General features: G+C 39.5%; 1 pseudogene; it reads left to right on the top strand.

Moving 5' to 3' along the window:
* The first annotated feature begins 6,761 nt into the window (after positions 1-6,761).
* Positions 6,762-10,399, top strand: LOC149146720 (mannosylglycoprotein endo-beta-mannosidase pseudogene; annotated as a pseudogene).
* Positions 10,400-26,141: the final 15,742 nt, after the last annotated feature.

Genomic DNA, 26,141 nt, shown 5'->3' with positions numbered 1-26,141 from the left:
GGTCTACAACAGGTCCGAGCGAAACCCCTCAGCAACAAAGGCATCCCATTGGAGACAAAACAGTTTTGATACCAAATGTAGGTTTTAACCCCATAGAAAAATTACCTGCATATAAATTATAAAACACAGAAAATAAACAATGCGAGAGCATAACATATAAAACAGATATACGCAAAGATTTTCCCCTACATCCCAAAACAGAGACTACCAGCTTGATTTTTCATTATATTCCTTTCAATGTTACAATACATATTTATACATATCGAGTCATCCAATACCATGGATCGAAAACCATCGTGTCCAAAACCATGGACCGAAAACTATCATGTCCAAAACCATGTACGAAAATCATGCACACAACCATAGGTAGGTCTGCCCAACCTAACATAGGGTCCAAAACCAAAATTTTCCATGGCGCTACCGCAGACCCTATAAAGTGGGGTTACCTGCACCCCTCAAACCCCCTGTGACTCCCCCTGCTACGCAATCAGCGCGATGAAGGGGGGGGCTCAGTCCCCCTTCTAACCCCTCAGTTAACTATGTGGGCTAGTCATGGAAAGAATATAACACAACCCAACACAAACTATTTAATTCTAACCTTATAACTTCCAATAGCTCAGATTAAGCTGATGAGCACTTTTTTATTGTCTACCTAACTAGTGATCTGCCAAGGTCAAACAGTTTGGCTAGATCTTTATTCTCTATCTATAAACATGAAATTTAAAGCATGAATTAGTCAAGATTAAGTTATTTGACTATCATGGGCTGTGGCATTTATGACAAGTTGCACACAACCATTATTTTGCATAGTAAAGTAATAATTAGTGGCACTTGAATTTGCACACTTTCATGATCTATTTTATTTTTTGTTTGGGGTTCATATTTTTCACTTTTTTGATCTTTTCTTTTTCTTTTTGTCCTTTGATTATTCTTTTCGGACATACCCTCTTTACATTTTTTAATTTTTTAATATGGAAAACGTTTTGCAGAAAGTAAAAGTATGTATAATATTACAAGATATACATGGTCAATTCAAAATTATGAACCCTATTATTATAGGAACCTAACAGGTGGTATTCTAGAGGAGGCATGGATAGGTAAAAAGCTAAACTACTCATTTTTAAAGACTTTTGGTTGTGAAGTATTTGTCCACATTAATAAAGAAAACATAACAAAGCTTGAAGAAAAATCAAATAAATGTACCTTTATTAGATATGGTGTTAATATTTTGGTTATCGCTTTTATGATTACGAAAAACACAAAATCATTAGGAGTAGAGATGTCATATTCAATGAAAAGGTTTTATATAAGGATCAGATGTAGGAAAAGAAATAGGAGAAATAAAATAGATAGTACACAGTGCTTGATGAGATCATAGAAAAAGTGAAGGTGCCTGAAAACCGTAATGATAAATAGCTAGAACAAAAAAAAAACAACAACAACAACAAGAACCTCAAACACCTGAAAGTGGTGTTAGAAGATCTACCAGGGTAACTAGATCCCTTGAATGATACTCTCCTTCATTATATTATGTATTTTTGACTGATTCTAGTGAACCAGAATGTTATGAAGAAGCAGTGCAGGTAGAAACCAGGAAGAAGTGGGAGAAAGCCATGAAAGAAGAGATGGACTCCTTAGCACATAACCAAACTTGGGACTTAGTCAGGTTGCCTACAGGTAAAACAAAATTGTAGAATAAATAGGTTTATAGGTTGAAGGAAGAAGATGGAGGTAGAAAAGGTATAAATCTAGACTTGTGGTGAAAGGGTTTGCACAGAAAAAGGGTCTAGACTTTGATGATATATTTTCTCCTGTTTTTAAAATGACTTCAATTAGAACTATTTTAAGTCTAGTAGTAGTCGAAGATTTGCATCTTGAGTAGTTAGATGTAAAGACAACCTTTCTCCATGGGGATTTGTAGGAAGAGATATATATGCAGTAGCCACAAGGATATGAGGTAAAAGGGAAGGAGAAACTAGTGTGCAGGTTCAAGAAGAGTTTGTATGGCTTAAAACAGGCTCTAGGGCAGTGGTATCTAAAATTTAATAGGTTTATGTATGAAAAAGGTTATATTAGATGTCACTCTGATCATTGTGCTTATCGCAAAAGGCAAAATGATAGCAGCTGTATTATATTGTTATTGTATGTAGATCACATGCTTATTCCAGGTTCTAACATGCAGGAAATAAATGTGCTCAAAATAAAATTGGCAAACTCATTTGCAATGAAGGATTTGGGTGCTGCTAAACAAATCCTTAGTATGAGAATAACTAGAGATAGGAAGAATAAAAAATGAACATTGTTTCAAAGTGAGTACATAGAAAAGGTGTTGAAAAGATTTAATATGCATAATGAAAAACCTGTTAGTATACCTTTGGCTAGCCATTTCAAACTAAGTAAGGAGGTGTGTCCCAAGACTCAGGAAGAAATGGCTTATATGTCTAAAGTTTCATATGCATCAGCAGTTGGAAGCTTAATGTATGTAATGGTCTACACAAGGCGTGCTATTGCACATGAAGTGTGAGTTGTAAGCAGGTACATGAACAATCCAGGAAAGGAACATTGGATGGCGGTGAAGTGGATTCTCAGGTATTTGAGAGGTACCACAAATCAAGCATTATGCTTTAGTGGTTCAAACATTGCTCTATAGGGATATGTTGATGCAGATATCATGGGTGATAGAGATAACAGGAGGAGCACAATAGGGTATGTGTTTACTGTAGGTGGAATAACTGTTAGTTGGGTTTCAAAACTACAAAGTGCTGTTGCACTCTCAACAATAGGAGCAGAGTATGTTGTTGCTATAGAGGCTAGTAAAGAAATGATTTGGTTACAAAGGTTTTTGGATGAATTGGGTAAGAAGCAGGAGTTGGGCAGGTTATATAGTAACAACTAGACTGCCATACATCTTGTAAAGAACTCTTCATTTCATTCCAAGACTAAACATATATAGCTCAAGTACCATTTCATATAGTCAACATTGGAAGATGGACAGTTGAAGCTGGAAAAGATACACACTAGTCAGAATTCTACAGATATGTTAACAAAGGTTGTAACCAATGAGAAACTGAGATTCTGCTAAGTTTCAATTGGTCTTCAAGTATGATGAAGAAGACGAGAAACAACCAAGTCCAAAGTGGAGTCATTGTCTAGCAAATGAAGCAATGGTGGAGTTTCTATAATCAATCTCCAAGTGGGAGATTGTTGGGTGTGGAGCCTTATTATCTTCTTTATTTATAGGAATTGCCATATTGAACCCCTGTTCGTAATGTGGCGGAAATGTTGCCCGTAAAATGTACATTGCAGGGGGGGTCCAGGGGGGCAACTGCCCCCGAAGCTAAAAATAGATGTAAAATTTCCTTGTAAAATGTTGTAATTTCGTAGTCAATCTGGGTCATTCATTAGGCAAAGATGTGATGGTAGAAGTTATGTTTAATTTAGGGTTTTTTCCCCTATAAGGAAACCCCTCGCTATATATGAAGGAATTCTATTGTGTCTATGAAGATCTGTATTCTGAGCGAGAAAGAGAGAGGAGATTGTGTGAGAGCGAAGAGGGAATTACATCGAATCTTCTATATGTTGTATCTCTTTAGTTTGCTAGATAATATAAAAGGAAGGACTCGCTGTTTCTCCGTGGACGTAGCCCAAAATGGGTGAACCATGTATATATGTGTCTCTTTTGTTTTATGTGTTTTATGTGTTTATATTTATGCAATATTTTATGTGTTCCATTTCTATGTAATATATAATTTACTAACAATTTATATGTGTCTGTGTGTGCAAAGAAGGATTTGATGGAAAATTGGAATGTGCTACCATATCTGGTAGCAGAAGAAAATTGTTTGGCTATTATCAGTAAGTGGTCAAGCAATTGGAACACCCTGATCGACACGACGACAACAGCTGATACAAGAAAGACTACTACCGAGATGAAGGCTCAAAAGAAATATCCAAAGAAAGACACAAATGCAGATCCCAAGAAGGTCACGATTGAAATGGACGAACCCACTGTGACAAAGACAGAGCACATAGTCAACGGAGAAACTGTCGAGGAGGAAGAGGTTGGCACAGACCCTTTTGTGGGCACAGAGGACTTCAAGTCTTTGTTAATTATAAGAAAGCAGCAGAAGCAAACTGATAGTTGTGGGTGAAAGAAGAAAAAATCACACAAGTCCACTAGCGCTGAGACACTAGCCCTCATGGAAGGGGACATTGATGACATTAGGGATGTTTCCAAATCTATAACGAAAGAGATCTTGAGACACATCAAAGATCAATACCAATGAGTATTAAGGAATGCCCAATAGGGCCTTAGGGAATTACAAGTACAAACAAGCATTCTACAAGTGAGTGTGGGTCGAGGGAGTGCGGGTCACGTGAGCCTGAAGAAAGTGAAAGAGACAGCCTCAACCATAGGGCTTACCATAGACCTCCGCATAATGCATTTGCCAGAGGGATCATTGCACGTTGAAACTTCATAGGACAGGGCATGCCTATTGCATATGAAGAACTTGAGCCTTAACCTTGCGGTGCTCCCCATTCAGTCCTTGCATGAGCTGCATCAAGGAGTATCAGATGAGCTCTGGGTCTCGGAATAGCTGACATTACTGGTTATTACTAAAGTTAAGAGTAACAACCAAAAAATGTTCGAGGAAAAGTTGCATGCACTAAAAGAACGAGAAGAGGTCATTACGTGTAGTCAGCAGCTGGAAGCAGTGATAGCGTAGGTATGCAATGAGATTCCATAGCTCCAGATTCCAGTAAAGGCAGCTTCGGCTATGAAATTACAAAAGCTCGTAGCCACAGTTAAATAATCTAAGGTCGAGATGGGAAAGGTGCGGTTTGAGTTGCAATTGTAGATTTTAGAGCTTCAGATGAAGCTGGAACTTATTACCCCTCCAGAAGTTTGAGAGCAACATGAGGCTGCTATCAAAGCCAATATGGAAATTCTTGTCCAGCAAAAATTTCGAGAGTACGTTGGAAATGTTGGCCTCGCTATAGGAGGACCCAAATCTATAGAAAATTGAAGTTGACATCCATGAAAAGTGACTGCATTTTGATGAAATCAGGGTGACAGCATGGACCTTAGCACTTGTGCAGAGGCTCATCAGACTCCAAGAAGGCAAAACCATATAGACTCAAATCGATGAGATGCGTTGAAAGTCCTCTATCATTTTAGTAAGCATGGATCTGTGGGTCGACGAATCAAGCCAACTATCACAAAATGTCAAGAGAAAATTGAAAGCCCTTCAGCAGACATACATGACTATGGGCTTAGGAGTCGTAGGGTCAACTTACAGGAAGTTGGTTGAAGAGGTTTGGCAAGCCACCGTGTAGTTTATAACAGAACTTCAAGCCTTGAAGTCAGAAGTCAATGACCTCAAAGCACACGTTAAGGACATACTATCTTAGTGACTTGGGATGAGTCACATCTTTGTGTTGGGTGCCTGTTGGGACAGGGTCCCCCAGGGTTCAGTTTTTCTAAACCTTAAGTCAAATTTTGATTAGATATTGTAAAGTATCTGCATTTTGAGGAGCGGAGTTCATCTAGCGTAGGTTGTTAAGAGTCAAAGGGGCTTTTAAGCAAGTCAAATCCCCTTATTTTGTAAAGGGATGACTTGTATTAAGCTCTGCCCATGGTTCGCAGACCATGGTAATGTAATGTAAACACTATAAAAGGAAGTCATTAAGAGGTGAAGCTTGTTGAATGTTATCATTGATTCTTAGAGTTTGAATTGTTCTTTTTTGTATTCAAGCAAAGGGGAAGGTTCGTTCTGTTGTGTTCGTTGAGACCTTGGTAAGTCCGCAACTAAGTGCGCGGGGCCCTATAGCTATGTTCACAGGGTCAGAAAAGGATATGTATTGGAGATTAGGAATAATAATGAGTATTTGAATCAATTATGTGCCTAAACTGTATACTTATGTGTTTTCTCTATTTATGCTTAGTTGAATGCCATCTACCATAAGATTGTCTTAATTACACTGCGAAGATCTAGATCTATTGTTACATGTTATGTTATGCATGACTAGACCCTTAGGCGAAGCTCATAACCCTGTTTAATTGAACTTTTCTTTAATTTTGGGGAGTTTGAGGATAAAGGGTTCACAAAAGTTAGATGAAGCCTCAAACTGAAGAATGCCTTACCAACACATCACATAGCCTTATGGATGCAGAAACCTGGTTCTAGCATCCCCAAATACTGCCTTGGGTGAGACTATAGCCTGCGCTAAGTGGGTTGTTGCCAAAAGGGTCAGTAGTGTAGGGTTTTGTTGGTTAGCGCAGCTAACTCTAACCCTGGGTCCAAGCCCCCTCAAGCCAACAAAAATCAGTGATCCAAGTTTGTGCAAAGCTCAAACGTTGTGCTGAATATTGAAAGTATGGGCATGGATCAATACTGTTCATTTCATCAAAAATACCATTCAGAGAAAACATGCCCATAGCAGAACCATAACATGAACGCTTTGGGTGTGCATTTTATTAAGATAGTGCTTACTAAGGAGAAAACTGAGCATGTAGAACAAAAGGAAGAAAAATTTATAGCTCAAGAGACCCTAAGCACGAGACATGCGGTGAACACATTCAGTTACGTACTCCTAGCTGGAAAGAGCAATACTGAAAAAAAGCACTGAGTAATGACCCAACCCAGAAGCACACCACTTGATATAACTTAAGGAGCCAAGGGTCGGTTCCTACACAAGAGTTGACGAAGTAGAAGTTAAAGGAACATTTGTTAAGAAAGATTAGTCTGCCCGTCAACTTAATGCAGAATACTCAGAACAAGTCTGGAAATGAAGTCACAGTGAAAAGTAATTCTACAAGAAGCAATAGTAAGCTCATCACTCAAGAAGTATCGGACAAGCCAACTTTGCCAGACACCTTAGAATTCTCTGTTGCACTAGATTACAACATAGTCGATGAAATGAAGAAGGTTCACATGAATATCTCATTGTTTGAACTAACAAAGATCATGAGCCAGTGGGACATGCTCCTACATGCACTTGGACAGTCTGTCTCAGATAACAATTCTTCGTCAAAAAAGGGAGTTGAATCTCGTATGTCCTCTAGTTCCTTGGAGTGTGTACTTAATGCTCTAACATTTGATGTAAATACACTCTTCCCTTCGTTTCTGTTAACATTTGAAATTTTCAATTATAATGTACACAATTTCTTAGTTGATTCTGGTGCATCGAAAAACGTGATGTCCCTATTTGATGCAAAGAAAATCAATGCAAAATGGGATAAAACAGATGCACAAATCAATTAGCTCAACAAGACTCTTGTCCATGAAATTGTTGAACTCAAAAATGTGCTTATTCATTTATCATATGATCATCGAGTTCACCAATGTATAAACATAGTAATTAAGGAAATTCCTTAAGCATATGGTGTATTATTAAGTAGGGACTGGTCCAACAAGTTACAAGGGTACTTCACAACAAACTGGTCACATTTGTGGCTTCCATATAAGTTCAGAAACAACTAGATCTAGGTGAACTCAGAGTGATTTATGAATCACACGGTAACTCCCTTAAAGGGAGAGAATGAGCCAATGGCTTTCACGACCTTGTGTTTGGAAACTGATTTTTGGAAATTGAGTGTTATATTGCTCAAACATCCCTGGTCCCACCAGATACACATTTGAAGCTCCTTCCTAGTCCACTGTCCAACTGGTGAAAATCATAGTTGTACAATGAGTAGTAATAATATTTATAGTAATAGTGTAGTATGTAGCCCTTATAGATATGATATGTGGAATTTGTATTTTGATTGTTCCAAAACATAGGAGGGCACTAGAGATGGTTTTGTTTTAATAGACATGCGAGAGAGAAAACATATGATCTTTAGCTGCTTGGAATTCATGTGCATGGACAACACTTAAGAATAAGAAGCACTCATATTGGGTTTGCAGAGAGTTGTCGACCTCAACATTATGGTTCTCAAAGCAATATGTGACTCATAAATTATTGTGCAAAAAGTACGTGATACCATACACTGTGTGTCACCTCATCTCAAAAGTTACCAACAAGAGTTATGGCATTTGGTTTCACATTTCCAAGATTTTAATATTATTTTTTGTTCCTAAACTGCATAACATAACTGCGGATGAATTGGAAAATTCTGCCACTTGGTTATCACTACTTAGGGATGTTTTTTCCATAGAGATTATTTAAAAGTCACTTGTCCCTGATAATATTAATAATTTACGTGTTTTCAATGATGACCAATAGATACTGCATTTTATGGAAAACGTCGATGTATTCAAAGATGCAGCGATCAATGAAGACAAGCATGAGAAGGCATTCGAAGATGCAGCTATAAAAACTGAAGGAAACCTCATGCCGAAAGGTGTGGTATCATTTGAAAATTTGTAGTACTTTCATAATAGAATAAGAAGGTTGGCCCCGGCCTAAGCTTCACCTAGTCACAAAAAAAAAAAAAATATGTTTGATTACTTAAAGAACATCATCATGCCCAAAAGCAGAAGAGGTCTTTATGAGAAATGTGGGTTGGACACATGGAGGTTCCTCTATCATAACATACCTCAACATGTGAATAGAGGATGAGAGGACAATGACTTATCAACGACAAAATAAAAAATTTAATCTAGTACCCGAATGTAAATTTTCTTTTTGTTAACAAGTTACTCGAAACTTTATACATTACTAGATAATTCTAGATTGTTGTGCCGAGAGGAGGCTCTCCAACTTAGCATGGAAAATATTTTGTAAGAAAAATAAAATAAAATAAATAGTTAAAATAAAATTGAGGTAAAATAGTCAAATTATCATTGGGGATCCAGGTTTTGATATATATATATATTAAACTAGCCTAGATCCATTTTAACTCTGGATTTACCAAGTATCTAGAGGGTTCAAATCTCTTTTCACTCTAAACAAAGTTTGCACCTCAAGAAATTTGATCCTTTTTAACACTTGGTAGATCTTGAGTTAAGAAGGATCTAATCTAGTATAGAAAAAAATATTCCCAATTTTAACTATTATAATGTGTTTGAGATCCAAACTCCCCACCTTTATGACTCTATATTTTTTAATGTACATATAAAATATTGCTATATAATGCATATTTTCAATTACAATTTTATAGATATTTAATATATTCCATTGATTTCACATTTTAAAATATTTTTTAGAGGATAAAATATTTTCATATTTGCGCACCACTGGTTTAAATATGAAAATGAAAATGAGTCAATGCATAGACAAAGAAAATGCGTGATAACACTACTACCAACTTACATTTTCTATGCTAGTGAAAATATCTGATCCACATATAGTTTCATCATTCTTTGATGATTTAAAGAGCGTATACTTGTCTACGACAACAAAAAATTTACCAATGTCGACCTGTTAGCTGCAAAATGCCACCTAAGGGTGTAGGTGGCTCTTGAACTGGATGATGGGGTGTGTTTGATAGAGAAAATGGAGACAAAGGAGTTATCAATACAAATTTTATGGTGGCCAAATGGAATGGGAAAACAAACTATACAAAGTGGATATCACTATGGATGTAAGAGATTATGGAGAGTCAGATTCTTGGAGCCATCCACTTGGATTTAAGAAAATTAAGAGTTACATAGACCCTACAACTTGTGGAAGATTACTCCAAGTGAATGGGGAACCTGTTTTCATTCATGGATGGGACTGGATAGTGGCTGATGGTTTGTTGTGCCTTTCATAAAAGCATTACAAAGTAGATATCAATTTCCATTTTGATATGAATTTTAATAAGATTCATTGGTGGGGTGGGGGTTTAACAGAGCAGACAAAATTATGTACTATTGAGATCTATATGGCTTGTTAGTCAGGAAATAGTTATGTATCACTGGAGATGTTGATGGGTGTGGTATTCTTGTTTCAAACCAAAATAGTCCATTAGATCATAATAAGTTTTCTTATATGTGCAAGGGACACAGTCGAAATTTTACGCAACCATGCAAGTTTGGCACTATTGGTTGGAGGTAATGAGAAACGCCCACCAAATAATGTCAATGCAGCTCTAAAGAATGACTTGCATCTTTATCCTTCTTTCAAGTCCCTTGAGATTAGAACAAATTTAATGAATTCACATACATGGCCCGAATATTCTGAAGATCCTATCCGATACCTTGATGGAACTCGTGTATACATAAAAGGATCTTTATGGGATGGATTTACCAATGGAAATGGATAATTAACAAATGTACCATATGAAATCCAAAATCTAGAAAACTTTTTCAAGGATGACTTTTATTAACATGGGTTTAATCCTAAGGTGGGTTCTATAGGTATGCCACTTTCAACCACTATCAAAGAAAAAATGCCTCCAGAAGCCTGGAAAATTTCACTATTTCAGAAGCTGCCAAGTGGCTACATTAAAAATTATTATTATTATTATTAACAAATTTAAGATGAGATAAGATTTTTGTATTTGATAATTTTTTGAGGAGGAATGCATTCCACATGAATGAGGTGAAGCAGGTGGAGAAATGGTGGATCGACTCTTGGGCACACTTTGTTCACAGGTAGGTCTTGTTCTTCTTCAGGTACTACGAAAAATAAAATGATTTCTTTGTCAATTTTTTTTATCACAGTAAAAATGAATGATATGGGTAAGGATTTCTATACTAGAGCTCCGGTTTGATGATCTACCCTATAACTAAAGTTTTTGTAGCCATTTCTAGGTTTTTCATCATTTGTTTTATAAGGTAAGAATGGTAGATAATTATCTGGATGTGAAGTAGGGTGAAGACTGAGCTCACAGGTGCACTTCCTTGTGAAGTAACAAAAAGGGGAAACGAAGGATGTTGGAAATGTAGGGTTTCCGGAGTGGGTGAGGGCCCTATTTCAGGCTTTGAAGTTTTTCTATTAATAATTTTTAATGGAAATCAATCAGATAATTGTATGGGGGAATATTTACTTATGAGGAATATGGTTGTGAAGTTGATATGTCAAAAATACCAATGGAAAAAACCAAAATATTTAATTGATGAGAAGTATATGTGAGAATAAGAGGAAAATTGTTTGACAAAAGAAAAATATTGGTGATAAAAAATTATCATATGTTAAAGTGAGTGTGTGAAAAAAGGATTGGAGAATTATTTAAAGAATAATAATAATCCAAGTGAAGGTTTATGTGGCTTGTCAAGTAACAACAACACCAACACTTTTAGAACAATATAATGGAAGGAAGAAGATATAGAGGCCTTGGATGGAATACAAGGTTAATCATGTAATAATCTTCAGGGTAAATGTGCATATAAAAAGAATAACAGGAACAGAAATACAATAAACATACTAATCATCAAAATCCATATATACATCAGTACATTTGCACATGAAAATCAAGGGAATGAATTTTTTCATTAATAAATGCAATGAACCAACTGGAGATGGGACTACCACATTCCACCCAACCATAGATTGGCTGAGCCAAGTCTCTCTTCAGCCAATCACCCCCGTGCCATATTCCAAATATGAATGTGGGATCTTAGAGAACACATCAATCAAAACTCATCCAGGGCTTCCAGAGGCCACCCACCTCAACCCATCAAATAGTGATTCCACCTCACGGTCGGACATCACCAAAAACCATCATCAGATTGGTCTCCATCCAAGCCTTCTAGGGCTTCCAGAGTGTTTGTCCAACCAAGGCTTCCAGAACTAGTAACTCAACCCACAACTTATACAGGGCTTCCAGAGTGTTTGTCCAACTAAGGCTTCCAGGACTAGTAACTCAACCTGTAAAGGGCTTCCAGAGCGTTTGTCCAACTAGGGCTTCTAGGACTAGTAATTCAACCCAAGTTGCTACAAGGATTCCAAGACTTGTAACTCAACACAAGCTATGGGAAAATGAGAACCAAGCAAAACAAAACAATGAAAGTAAACCCACAATCACAATGGCTATCCAAGAAATGGCAAGGCTAGGAAATCCACTGTCAATACTAGCCATCCTCCATGCCAATGACAGATCATAACCAAGGAACCACATGCATGTGCCATGCATGCCAAAACCAGTGAAGAAATCATACATGCAACTTGGTACCTGCAAGAAAATCTGATGTAGCTCCTAATGTCAATGCCTTCCTGTGCTATCTTGCTCTTCCTTTGCCTTCTTGCTTCAAGAATCCAAGTATGCCACACCCTCCAAGAGTGCTCCAAGAAAACTCTAAGTAACCAAGAGTATGAGAGAGGTCCAAAACTAAATTGACCAGGTCTTGCCCACTGATCCTCATAAGCCTTTTTATTAATGAGGCCTATATTTTCTTCATTTTCCATTATTTTCCTTCAATTTACTCCTCACATGCAACCTACGGCCTTTCACCTTCCTTTTCTCCTAATTTCCATTATTTTCATAAATAAAATTCCAATTAATGCCTCATGCCTTTTCAAAGCCTTAGCCATTGTCTCTGCCAATTTCCTTAGCCATAAACAACCAAATGAACACCTCCCAGAATGTGTTTCCCACCATTTAGCTTGGATTACGTGTCCCGTCATCTATTGTATTTGTATATTTTTACATGGAATTTTCACCAGGGCTGTTACAGAACCCTCCCACTTGGGGGAACACTATCCTTGGTGTTCAATGACACCTATAACTAACATGGCCACTGAAAACAAAACACACTTCCCATGGATCTTTATAACACATATCGTTGCAGTATTTCAGAGATAGATCTACTCAAAATCAAAACATCAGGACAACATACCGCATTTTTGAGCTTTATAACATATCTCATTACGGTATTTACAATAACCACATATACATATACACATATGTACATTTTCTCAAACAACAAATAAAATAATATGAATCCACAACAAGGGAATCTAGAGACTCACACCTCCACTATCAAAATAATACTAGGATCCACCTCATTCCCAGGAAGTTCAGGATCTACTACAAATTCAAATCTGCATCCAATGTCCAGCGCTATAATCCCATGCCACTTGTCCTCTCAACAAACAATTACCAGCTCATTGTTCCAGGGCACACTCCCAATGTGGATTTGATTCCATATGGCAATTCTAATGACCAAAACAAATCCATCTGTGACCTTCCCTTCTTTTCTACACAGTCCCTTGGGAATCCATTCACCCCTTCTATGTAGTCACTCACCTTCCAAGTTCCACTAGCACCCCCATCTTGGGCAGTCAATTCCTTGGCAAGGCTTCGTCGCATCAAAAGATCCAAAAACCAAGGCATATAACTGCCTCAACACATCATACCAGACATAGCATGCTCATGGAAATCAATGGACAATATTGGGTACTAGTGTCCCACAATGGCCCTACTCCTAAAGTTCTTTACCAACATACCGTAACATGTTTCAATTCCATTGCTACTGTTGCTAATACTTGCAGTCAATTTCAACCACCCAATCAAGCATTTCATGCATTCCTGTACCAAGCACATAACTTCCATTAGATTTAAAATAAATTGAAATAAATTCACATCATACCTCATTGGTAGCTTGTCAATAAGGTACATTTTCAATCTTGTTCGCTTCTTGTCACAACAATTCAAACTAGCATACTTGACCGAATCAACATATAAAAAGATATCACATCAGGTTAGCTTAAACACAACCATCATAGATTAAAATAATAAATCACATCTAACCATCATAAACCAAAATCATAGATCCCATATAATCATCATTTACCATAGTCATAAATCACATGCATAATAAAACTGAAATAAAATGCTGATACTTATCCTTTCATTGATCCTTAGCTTCTAGCTTTGTCTTTATTCCATACGCACTCTGGATCGGTTGCTACACTCGACAAACACCCAAGCCTTCTCCTCAACCATGTGCATAGACACATAGTGTGCATCACACACATACAACCATATGGCATACCACGCCATGCAATACATGCATCTACACCTCACCTACAACACATACACCTACACCTAGTGTATACAATACAATGAATCCATCTATACCCGATGTGAAATACCACCCAATACATGTATCTACACAGGGTACTACACAATGAGTACGCATGCCGCAATACCATGACTACATGATGCATATACATAATACCGCATGCCCATAACACAACATAGATGACACACACACAATAACACACGTACACCAGTACCATATGTACAACAGGTACACAGTACCAACTATACACTGCACCACCTGCACAACATCACATGTACATGGTGCCACCTGCACAACGTGTACACAATGCCACATGTACACTACACCACTGTACAACATGTACACAATACCACATGCACGATGTGTACACAACACCATATGTACATAGAATCACATGCACTACATGTACACAACACCGCATGCTCATAGCACCCTATGTACAACATGTACACAACACCACATGCTCACAACACCACTTGTATAATCATGCACACAACACCATATGTACAACATGCACACAACACCATATGTACAACATGCACACAACACCAAGTGTACATATCACTGCATATCTAGAATGTACATAACATCACCCATCCACAGCCTTGCATATCCAACATGCACAGATCACCATATGCACACACACCGCATATACATCATGAAGGCGGTACAATATGTATACAACACCCCAAATACAATATTCGCACAACCCTATTTGTACCATCCTATACATAACATTGCATAAATAACATGTACACATGATATGTATACATAACACCACAAGTGCACACATCATAGATGCAACATGTACAACATATACAACATATGCTCAACAATAATACCACACATCCAAAACCACACTGTCCTTACCAAGAAACCTTGCTTTTGGTATCTCATCCATGCTTATCCTAACATGCCACAAACCACACTGCATTCTCTTTGTTGATGTATCCTTCAACATTACCTGTTATAACATAGACATAGGCATAATACAAGTATACAATATCAAATCATATCCACATGATACTGACCTTGTATATTTGGCATGACTATTATTCCCAATTGTTTCCTCGTAAGACCAGGAACCTCTTCATGTTCTTCTCCTGCATAAGCAATCATTCCTCCACAAGAATGATCCCTGACAACCCTATTAGATAGTAACATAGATACATGGATACATACATACATATATAAACATTAGCATAAAACAATCATGATCCTGCCAGACAATGACATACATACATACATGTACACATATATGTAAACTTCTACATAATCATGATCGAAAATAATTACCAGAAAACATAAGGTCTAGGTTAAGAGAACTTCCTTATTTATGCACAAGCATTGAGAGAAATAGTTCCCAACATATCCAAAGCATATGGCACCTTTGATCCATTTACTTTACCTTTTCTGGTTACATTTCTTGTGTTCACGCTGCTACTGTCCATTTAGCATAATGGACCCAACCAGTCCAACCAATTGCCATAGTCTTACCTTCTGATGTGCTTACTCATGCACAAAGCTTCATCTAGGTCTTAGATCATTGGTTGGGTACCACAAATCTCTCCTTTCATGCACTTTCATGTAGAGAAAAGTTCACGCACTTTCAATTGAAGCACATAAACTCCTCATGAGCCCTGGTATGGTGAGACTCCTCATGAGCTTGTGCTTTTCATCTTTTATGAATTGTTGAGCTTGATTTGTGGCTTTGTTTATGTCTAGTGTATGGCCATACCACTTTGTGTTTGTTTATGTCTGTATGGCCATACCACTTTGTTTGGGTAACTCAACCCACAGCTTATACAGGGCTTCCAGAGCATTTGTCCAACCAAGGCTTCTAAGACTAATAACTCAACCTGCCAAGGCCTTTCAGAGCGTTTGTCCAACCAGGGCTTCTAGGACTAGTAACTCAACCCAAGATATTACAGGGCTTCTAGAGCATTTGTTCAACCAGGGCTTCCAAGACTAGTAACTCAACACAAGCTATGGAAAAATGAGAACCAACCAAAACAAAACAATGAAAGTAAACCCACAATCACCATGGCTCTCCAAGAAATGAAAAGGCTAGGAAATCCACTGTCAATCATGGCCATCCTCCATGCCAATGATAGATCATAACCAAGAAACCACATGCATGTGCCATGCATGCCAAAACTAGTGAATAAATCATACACACAACTCGGTACCTGCAAGAAAATTTGATGTAGCTGCTGATGCCAATGCCTTCTTGAACTTCCTGTTCTTCCTTTGCCTTCTTGCTCCAAGAATCCAAGTATGCCACACCCTCCAAGAGTGCTCCAAGGAAACTCTAAGTAACCAAGAGTATGAGAGAGGGAGAGAGAATAATGAGAGATCTCCAAACCTAAACTGACCAAGTCTTGCCCACTGATCCTCATAAGCCTTTTTATTAATGAGGCCTCTATTTTCTTCATTTTCCATTATTTTCCTTCAATTTCGTCTTCACATGCAACCTATGACCTTTCACCTTCCTTTTCTCCTAATTTCCATTATTTTCATAAATAAAATGCCAATTACTGCCTCATGCCTTTTCAAAGCCTTAGCCATTGCCTTTGCCAATTTCCTTAGCCATAAACAACCAAATGAACACCTCCTAGGATGTATTTCCCACCATTCAGCTTGGAATATGTGACCCATCATTCGTGGTATTTATATATTTTTACATGGAATTTTCACCAGGGCTATTACAAATCACTTATGAAGATGGTGAACAACTCCTGAATTGTGCAAATGAATCATGAGCCAAAACATAAAATTCAAATTTTAGTCAGGACATCAAAGAGAATTTTGTTGTAGAAAACAAAGCATTAGAGAGAGTCAAGATATAGAGCAGTAGGTTGTAATAGTGACATTATCGGAGAGTGTAGGATTTCCTTGAAAATTTTGCAACTGATGTAGCGAACAAATCTGAAACTAATCGTTGCACCAAGACACAAAATTTCTCTACCAATTTTTAGCAGAATAGAACAAAAATAAAATAGTCACACAATAGCAAAAACACAAAATTTTCTAGGGAACCCAACTGGAAAAACCCTCTGCTAGCTATAGAAATTTTATTGACAAAGTTTGAGCAAAATAGAACTATTAGAAGGCAAATTGTTTCTCTAGAGAACAAACTTGTTCTCCTTGCTAGTAATTAGCTTCAAACAATATTGCAAGAACCCTTTCCTTAGCTTCTAAATCATTATGTTGACCCTGGAAATTTCCTCCTATTTCTTAGCCCATACCATCAAGAATTTCCTCTGCCAAAACAATACGTGTAGGAAAATCCTTCACGCTCTTCTAGCTCACACACAAAACTTGTGCTCACTATTGTCTTGTCTCACAACCTTGTGCTCACACAAAACAATGATTAAAATTGTGCCTTTTGACCTCCTTATAAGAAATTCGACCCATCTAAATCTAGTAAGTTTATTTTTGGAACCAATCTTGTGATTAACTAGTTAACTAAGTCTAACTAACTCATGTAACTTGTCCTAGACACAAATAACCATTGAGACTTATAACTTGGAAAAGGAGACAAAAAAATAAGCCTCCAACTATTCGCATGAATTAAACTGCTTCACGAACTCATCCTAACTTTTAGTAATTCATCCTAGCTTAAAGGAACTTGTGCATCCTAAAGGATTTCTTGTGATCTCTTTAACTAAATAATAAGTCAAGTAATACCTTACTTGATATTATTTTCAACACTCCCTCTTAGTGAGGAAGGTTCTTCTGAAAGAACCTCGTCCACTTTCATCTATCTCTAACACATTCCCCACTGTTGTAGCCACTCCCTCTAAACTAGAAGACTACCCTTCTTTCTTCTATGGAACTTGATTCGAAGACCTGCTCTTTCCCTCCATGCTCTACAAGTCTATAACTTCAGTCATAAGTGCCATATACCCTATGTACATTTGTGACTTCTTTCTTTCACTAAAGGTGATACTGGAAGATCGAAATCTCTCATGATTTCCCTTAAAAAAATCTTATGCCCACTTGGTTCGAACTCTTCCTATATTGGGAGTCTTTGACTGAGTGGCTACCTCAACTCACCCTAGGCTATGCTCCACAGTATCCTTCTAGTCAACCCAATAGCTAACTAGCTTAGACTTAAACTGAGATACTGGCTGAGGCTCCATCTTGATATCTTTTTCCTGCTCTCGCTCAACTATCACTTCTCTCTTCTGATAACTTTTTGCCTTGTTGCTCAAGGTTGAGCTCGTCTCTACCTGCAACTTGTAGAGATTCTTCATCCTCACACCTATCTGCTTATTACATCCAAAATCTGAGTGCTACAGGTAAACCTTACTTTTGCTAAAGATGGCATCATAACCCTTGATATCAAAACAATATTCTTCTTTAAGCCTGGGACATAGAGGACATCTCTGTGATGAAGAGACTTACCCGATTTCCTCTGAAAACGGATATTGCCAACTCCACTAGCTACATATTGACCATCATCTCTTAGCTCAATATAAAATTGCATTTCCTTCTCATTATAGTGGATGACATTCTTCTTATTTCTGCTGAGGTTGAAGGATGCTCCTGAATCAAATTATACCATACACCACTATTTGTTGAACTTTCCATGCAAGAAATTAGTGATAAACCCTTTTTGAACTAGGAAGAAAATGCATCTACCTCTGCTAATGCAGTTACATGATTCTTACCAGACTCCTTCCTCTTAGGACACTTAGTGGTTGATCTGAATTTTGGGAAAAAATTTTAATGCTATGAAAGCTCCCTCATCAGTATTAACAAAAATGTGTTTAGGATTATCTCAAATTAACCAAAATGTGAGAAATTATGTGTCAAGTGTTGAGTGTCTTTTATGAGAAAATTATGAGGTTAATTAGTTGTTTAAAACACATATATAGTAAGTAAATTGCGGAGAAGTAAAATAAAACAAATCATAACACAAAGTTGATAAAGGAGTTCAGCTCTCCTGGGCTACATCTCCTTGGACCTACTTCAATGGCTAGGCCCTCTTTGGATTAATGGTCAATTCTCTGATTACATGCACTTGTAGTGCTCCAATGGCTTTGTAACCTTCTCCATTGGATTCAGAAGACCCAAAAAACCTAAATGATCCAAAATGGATCTTGAATAAAACCTCTAAGTCTAAGTATTAAAATATGTTAACAAAGGAAAGACCCGACGGAGTTATAAAATAGAATATGGTGGAGAAATAGTGAAACAATGGCGGAAAACCCAAGTTAAAATGAAAATGGAGAAGCACGGTCTTAATGCCCTAGAGCGGTTGGATCTACGGGGTCAACGCACGAGATTGAAATCGCATGGGGAGAAAGCAAGCAGTGTTAATGGGCCTTAGCCTTAAGAGAAATGTGATAGCGATACAAGAAAAACAACGTGAACCATTGATTGAGCGTGTAGATCAACGATCCAGATCAACTACCAATATCGCATCGCGTGGAACCAAAGGGAGGAGACTTAACACAGGTGGACCCGAAGGAGTTATGAAATAAAACAATATAGGGTTTGAGTTCCATGGTAAGTGGTATTTCGGGTAGGATTCAAGTGGTAAGCAGTATTGCGGAGGCTCTACCCGATTCCATAAACTAGCCGACACATAGCACGCTGCAGGAGAGAGAAAATCGCTTTTTTGGGCAGGTAATATCTGTGCAAGTGGACCATCCGAAATGACTGTCTTTCATTGGATTGAAGATCGCAGATCAATGGGGGAGATTGCATCGTAATATCACATCGCAACAATATATGGGAATGGACCATGGGCCATGGCATTGTGAAGGGTCGATATGCGATACGCCGATATTGGCGATCGACGATCGGCGAGTGGACTGGAAACAATACAAAGACCCGCAATATGTAACATGCGATAGACCCCGACCCAATAAGAATTATAGGTTGGATTTAAATATATTTTAAGTCTAGTTTTTGCGGATTTCTTTGTATTTCCCTGTGTATTGATGTTTGACCCATAGCCAATGCAACTTGCGATTGCAATCAAGGCGGAATCGATGGGGTTTATAGGTGTGCCTATATAAAATTTGAAGTTTGCTAATAATCATTTTTCCTATGTATTTCCATGTATTTCTCTGTTATGCTCTTAACCTGCAAAGTAATACCCAAACACAGAATATGCGAAGAAAAGATACCCAGAACACAGAATATGCGAAGAAAAGATACCCAGAACACAGAATAGCAATGATTTTATTATTCAAAGAGCAATGTTCACATACCTCTTCGAGGGGGCAACCTCCAATAGAGCAAAGCTCGATTACAAAATAAGACACGATACTCCTCGCAGGGAGTCTCTATCCTTTATATATGACTCATACATGCAATACCACGGGCCAATACTGTGGGTTTTATTAATACCATCTATCTAATACTACTACCCATTTGCAACTAACTGTGGTCCCGTCATTAATTGCGGGTTAACCTCTTACAAATATTAATATGGGCTTTATTGACTCTTGACTATGACGTGATCCCATGACATAAATAAGGGTGTTAGGGTGGGACCCTAACATGCCCTCCCCCTTAAGACTAGCCTTGTCCTCAAGGCTGAAGCTGCGGAAACTGCTGAAGAATAATGGTTGGTTCCCAAGTTGCATCTTCCGGAGAGGTGTCTTTCCATTTGACGAGGACTTCCTTAATCATGCGGCCGTGCAGGTGCTTGTCCCTTGTGTCTAGAACCTATTCGGGTTGAAGCCAGATTGACCCTTCATCGTCCAATTCAGGTAGACTGGTTTGAACTCGACAATTGTTCCCAATCACTTTCTTGAGGCATGATACATGGAAAACTGGGTGGATTTTTGCTGTAGGTGGCAAATCCAACTTGTAAGCCACTTCTCCAATGCGCTGAAGTACTTGGTATGGTCCGTAGAATTTTGGAGAGAGCTTTTGACAACCCTTGTCTTTGAGTGATGTTTGCTTATATGGTTGCAGCCTCAAAAAGACCTGATCCCCTTCTTGAAATTGGCGCTCTGAGCGATGTTGGTCGGCCTGTTGCTTCATGCGGTTCTGAGCTTGATGAAGATTCTCGCGAAGATAGGCGAGCATGGTTGCGCGGTGTTGTAGGAGTTGATCCACGGCTTGTACTTTGGAGCACCCCGTGAGATAAGAAGTAGGGGAAGGCGGAAGTTGACCATAGACTGCTTCATAGGGAGTCATTTTGGTGGTGGCATGATAGTTGGTGTTATACCAGCATTCAGCCAGAGGTAACCACTGTACCCAAAGGTGTTGCTTTTCTGAAGTGAAACACCTAAGGTAGGTTTCTAGACATTTGTTGACGGCTTCGGTTTGACCATGTGTTTGCGGATGATATGAAGTACTGAGTTTGAGATGAGTGCCTTGTATTCTGAAGAGTTCCTGCCAAAAATTACTGGTGAAGATCGGGTTGTAGTCGGACACAATAGAAGTGGGCATGCCATGCAATTTGAAGATCTGATCCATGAAAGATTGAGCAACCAAAGTTGGTGTAAACGGTTGGGGTAGGGCACAGAAATGAGCATACTTTGATAGTCGATCCACAACCACCATGATGACTGACTTCTTCCCAGACTTTGGAAGACCTGTAATGAAATCCATGGAAACCTTTGTCCAAATTGATGCCGAAATGGGCAATGGTTGTAACGTGCCTGGTGTGTTGACGGTTTCCCCTTTGTGGTGTTGACAGACATCACATTCTGCTACGAAAGTAAGGATGTCCTTTTTCATGCCGGTCCAAAAAAATGATATTCTGGTGCGAGCATACCTCTTCTGAAAGCCCGAATGTCCTGCAATGGGAGATGAGTGCAATTCTGCCAAAATGCGACTTTTGAGGGTGGATGTTGGTGATATTACGACTCTGTCCTTGTAGCGAAGAATATCATTCTGCCACGAGTAGCCCTTGCTGGAATTAGGATCTACCTGCAATTGAGAAATGAGTTGGGAGAGCCCGGGGTGTGAAAACCATTCCTTGCGAGCCTCTTCAATCTAGTCTGGAATGGGGAGGGAAATTGCGAGAAGAGTACTTTCCTCCTCAAATTGGCGCGACAATGCATCTGCTACACTGTTGTCTTTCCCTTTCTTGTAAATGATCTCATAATCATATCCTAGCATTTTGGCTAACCATTTATTTTGTTGTGGGGTGGATAGGCGTTGCTCCAAAAAATATTTAAGACTGTGATGATCTATGCGGATTTGGAAACGTCGCCCCAATAAGTAAGGTCGCCAGGTCTCGACTGCATGTAATATGGCCATCATTTCCTTCTCGTAGGTAGATTGGCCCAGATTCCTCCCACTGAGTTGTTGGCTGGTGAAGGCCAATGGTCGCCCTTCCTGCATTAAGACCGCTCCAATACCTGTACCCGAAGCATCACATTCAATGACAAAGGATTTGGTGAAGTCAGGTAGTGCTAAGACGGGAGTGGAACACATGGCGTTTTTGAGAGCGGTAAATGCCTGTTGTGCTTCCTCGTTCCAGAAGAAGGAATTTTTATTTAGGAGTTGAGTGAGGGGCTTCGCTATGCGGCCATAGTTGTGGACAAATTTACGATAATAGCCTGTGAGACCCAAAAATCCTCTCAAGCTCTTCAAGGTCTTAGGTTGAGGCCATTCTTGCATTGCCTGGATCTTTTTGGGGTCCACCTTGACACCTTCATGCCCCACAATGTGGCACAAATACTCAACTTCTTCCATGCCAAACAAACACTTAGACATCTTGACAAATAATTTATGCTTGCAGAGCAATTGCAAGAGTAGATCTACATGCTGAAGATGTGCCGCACAAGTGCCACTATAGATGAGGATGTCATCGAAGAAGACAAGGACAAATTTTCTGAGATATGGTTTGAGGAGGTGATTCATAAGGCTCTGAAAAGTAGAGGGGGCATTACAGAGACCAAATGGCATGACCAGGAACTCATAATGGCCTTCATGAGTTTTGAAAGCCATCTTGGGAATGTCGACTTCCTTCATGCGAATTTGGTGGTAGCCTGAGCGAAGATCCAACTTAGTGAAGAATTGAGCCCCATTGAGTTCGTCCAGCAAATCGTCAACCACCGGGATGGGAAATTTATCTTTGACTGTCAACTTATTGAGGGCCCTGAAGTCGGGACACATCCGCCACTCCCCATCTTTCTTGAGGACCATGACCACTGGGGATGAATAAGGACTAATGCTGGGACGAATGACACCTGCTTCCAACAATTCCTTGATGATTTTTTCTATTTCATTCTTTTGGGTGAACAGATATCTGTATGGCCGCACATTTGGGGGTTGGGCCCCTGGAACCAATGTGATGCTATGATCATGTTCCCCTCGCGAGGGTGGAAGCTCATGAGGCTTGTCAAAGACCGTCCGATGTTTATTTAAAATTTGTTGCATCTCAGGATGAATTGGCAGAGACATGGTTTCAACTACCTGGATGGCATTAAATTGAGCTACCACTCCATGATGGCCCTTTTTTAACAATTTTTCCATCCTATGTGAGCTGATGATAGAGGGGGCTCCCGCCTGTAGTCCACGGAGGGTATGTGTGGAGTTGTTCTGCTTAAAACTCATATATAACTCCTGGAAATCCATTGTGATTGGCCCAAGAGTGCGGAGCCATTCCGCGCCTAGGACAATGTCGCAACCCCCCATGCATATTGCAAACATGTGGTTTTTCAACTGATAATCCCCCATTTGAAGTTTGACATTTTCACAGCGGCCTTCACATTTCATTGTGCCCCCATCTGCAATTTGGACTTGGAAGTTAGAAACTGCCCGGACAAAACAATGCGCTGCTTCAGCGATCTTTTGATGGATGAAATTATGGGTACTTCCACTACCAATCAAGACTACTACTGGGCGATGTTTAAGAAAACCCCTGATTTTGAGAGTTTGAGGGGAAGAAATTCTTGCCAATGCATTTAGCGAAATAATTGGTTCGTCAGATACAATCTCCTTTTGGTTATCTTCTTCGATCGCCTCCGGTTCCTCAAGTGGTGGATCTTCCTCGGTGGAGCTATAGTCAGTGGCATCTATTTGAAAAAACTTGGGCTCCTTGCATTTATGACCCGGAGAATATTTTTCATCACAGTAGTAACATAGTCCTTGCTTCCTTCTTTCGGCCATTTCCGCAGGTGACACCTTTTGAATCTTAAGTGTCTGAGTCGTGTTGGGAGCCTGTGGGGGACAACCTTTAGCGGGGAAGTTGGTGCAGCTGGATTGGGCTGTTAATGCACGTTCCACCTTACGAGCTACCTGGCAAGCCTCTGTCCACGTGGGAGGGTGGTGGAGTAGAACCTGAGCTTTGATGGCTTCTTTAAGACCGCTGATAAAGCATTCCATGTAGAACTCATCTGTGAGACCCTTAGTGCGGAAGGCTAAGGCTTCAAAAGCGGTAATATATTCATCCACTGTACCCGTCTGTCGGAGCTTAGTGAGACGCCCCAAAAAAGAGTCTTCCTGTTCAAAGCGATTTCGAAGAGCTTTGGCAAATTGGGCCCAATTCTGAAAATGTCCATTGCAACGCTGATGCCATCCCCCCCATTGCCATCGTTCATTGTCCAAGTACATGGTGCCCACCATAAGCTTGGTCCCCTCATCTAGTATATGATTCAATTTGAAATACTGCTCCATTTGTGCTAGCCATGCGGACGTGTGAGAACCGTCAAATTTATGCATATCCAACTTGGGAGGTCGCTGACTGGGTGGTGGATGGGTGTGCCAGACGTGAGGAGAGTGGCTAGACTCCCCCTCATGGTATTCATGGCCATTATACGCCTCCTCGTGGGCTGGCTCCTTGCCCTTCGAGAGTGCATTATGTATCTGGAGACTTATTCCTTTAATCTCATGTTGGATTTCGTTCACCGCAGTTTGGATGGAGTTCACATGGTCTTCAATTTTGTCCATCCTTTCATTGGCCATCGCTTGAGCGCGAGTTTCTACCATACACCAACCTGATGAAAAATTGGGACCGCCTAAATTTTTTTTTCTAAGAAATTGAATGGTACCACCTTGCTCAGCTCGTCGTCCTGATTCTGATGGGCTAGATCACCAATAAGCGCCCCGGAAGATCTCAGACTCGTTTTTTTTTTTTTTTGGAAAACTCCTAACAGAGTTTTACTCCTTCTTGATCAATACTGCAGTCGCCAAATCCTCAAAATGTCAATGCCGCCAAAAGTCCTGCGAAAAGTATATCCAGGTATAGGAACCCTTCCGATCTGGTGCTGCTGCTGATCTGATGGAGCTGCCAGACTAATGTCTGCTGCTACTGCACTTCTTTGCACCCGCTGATCTGGAATAGATGATGTGTGATCTCCCCGATAGAAAGGGAACTATGGTCTTGAGGAGTGTCAGGTGCTACAGATCGCAATATACATAAGGGTCTGACAGTAGTACTGGGCCCAATATTTCAGGGCTCTAACTAAGGAGGATCGACCGTACCCTTAGTCGTACAACCCGACTACCCTATCGTACGGGCGAGTAATCTCTCCGAGTGCTGTTCTCGGTGTACTGTAGCCACAAGACGGCCGAAGGTTTATCTATGGCGAGGTTTCAAGGGAGCCTAGGGGGCTTCCTATATACCCAGAGGGTACGTGGAAGACAGTCCATGTGCGGTTCTGTCTAATGCGCTACTACTCGAAGGGGTACCCACAGGGGTTACAAGGGAGTCCAACAGACGTGACCACCTCTTGTATTTCCTGCATGCATGCCTCCCCAAATCCACAGGTTTATGCGCTTAACGACAGATCCCGTGGTTTAAAGACGCCGGAACACGTCTCTAGCCAAAAAAAAAAAATTGCTAAAAATTGGAGATCCCACCGAGCCCTGGAAAGTGCTCTGATACCACTTGTTATGCTCTTAACCTGCAAAGTAATACCCAAACACAGAATATCCGAAGAAAAGATACCCAGAACACAGAATATGCGAAGAAAAGATACCCAGAACACAGAATAGCAATGATTTTATTATTCAAAGAGAAATGTTCAAATGCCTCTTCGAGGGGGCAACCTCCAATAGAGCAGAGCTCGATTACAAAATAAGACATGATACTCCTCGCAGGGAGTCTCTATCCTTTATATATGACTCATACATGCAATACCACGGGCCAATACCGTGGGTTTTATTAATACCATCTATCTAATACTACTGCCCATTTGCAACTAACTGTGGTCCCGTCATTAATTGCGGGTTAACCTCTTACAAATATTAATATGGGCTTTATTGACTCTTGACTATGACGTGATCCCATGACATAAATAAGGGGGTTAGGGTGGGACCCTA

This window comes from Pinus tabuliformis, chromosome X (assembly GCF_031772625.1).
Source record: "Pinus tabuliformis cultivar Carrire ecotype Pingquan chromosome X, CPIR1, whole genome shotgun sequence".
In the NCBI taxonomy this organism is placed as follows: Eukaryota; Viridiplantae; Streptophyta; class Pinopsida; order Pinales; family Pinaceae; genus Pinus; species Pinus tabuliformis.
The sequence above is the reverse complement of the archived record's forward strand: the minus strand, read 5'-3'. Positions and strand labels throughout refer to the sequence as shown.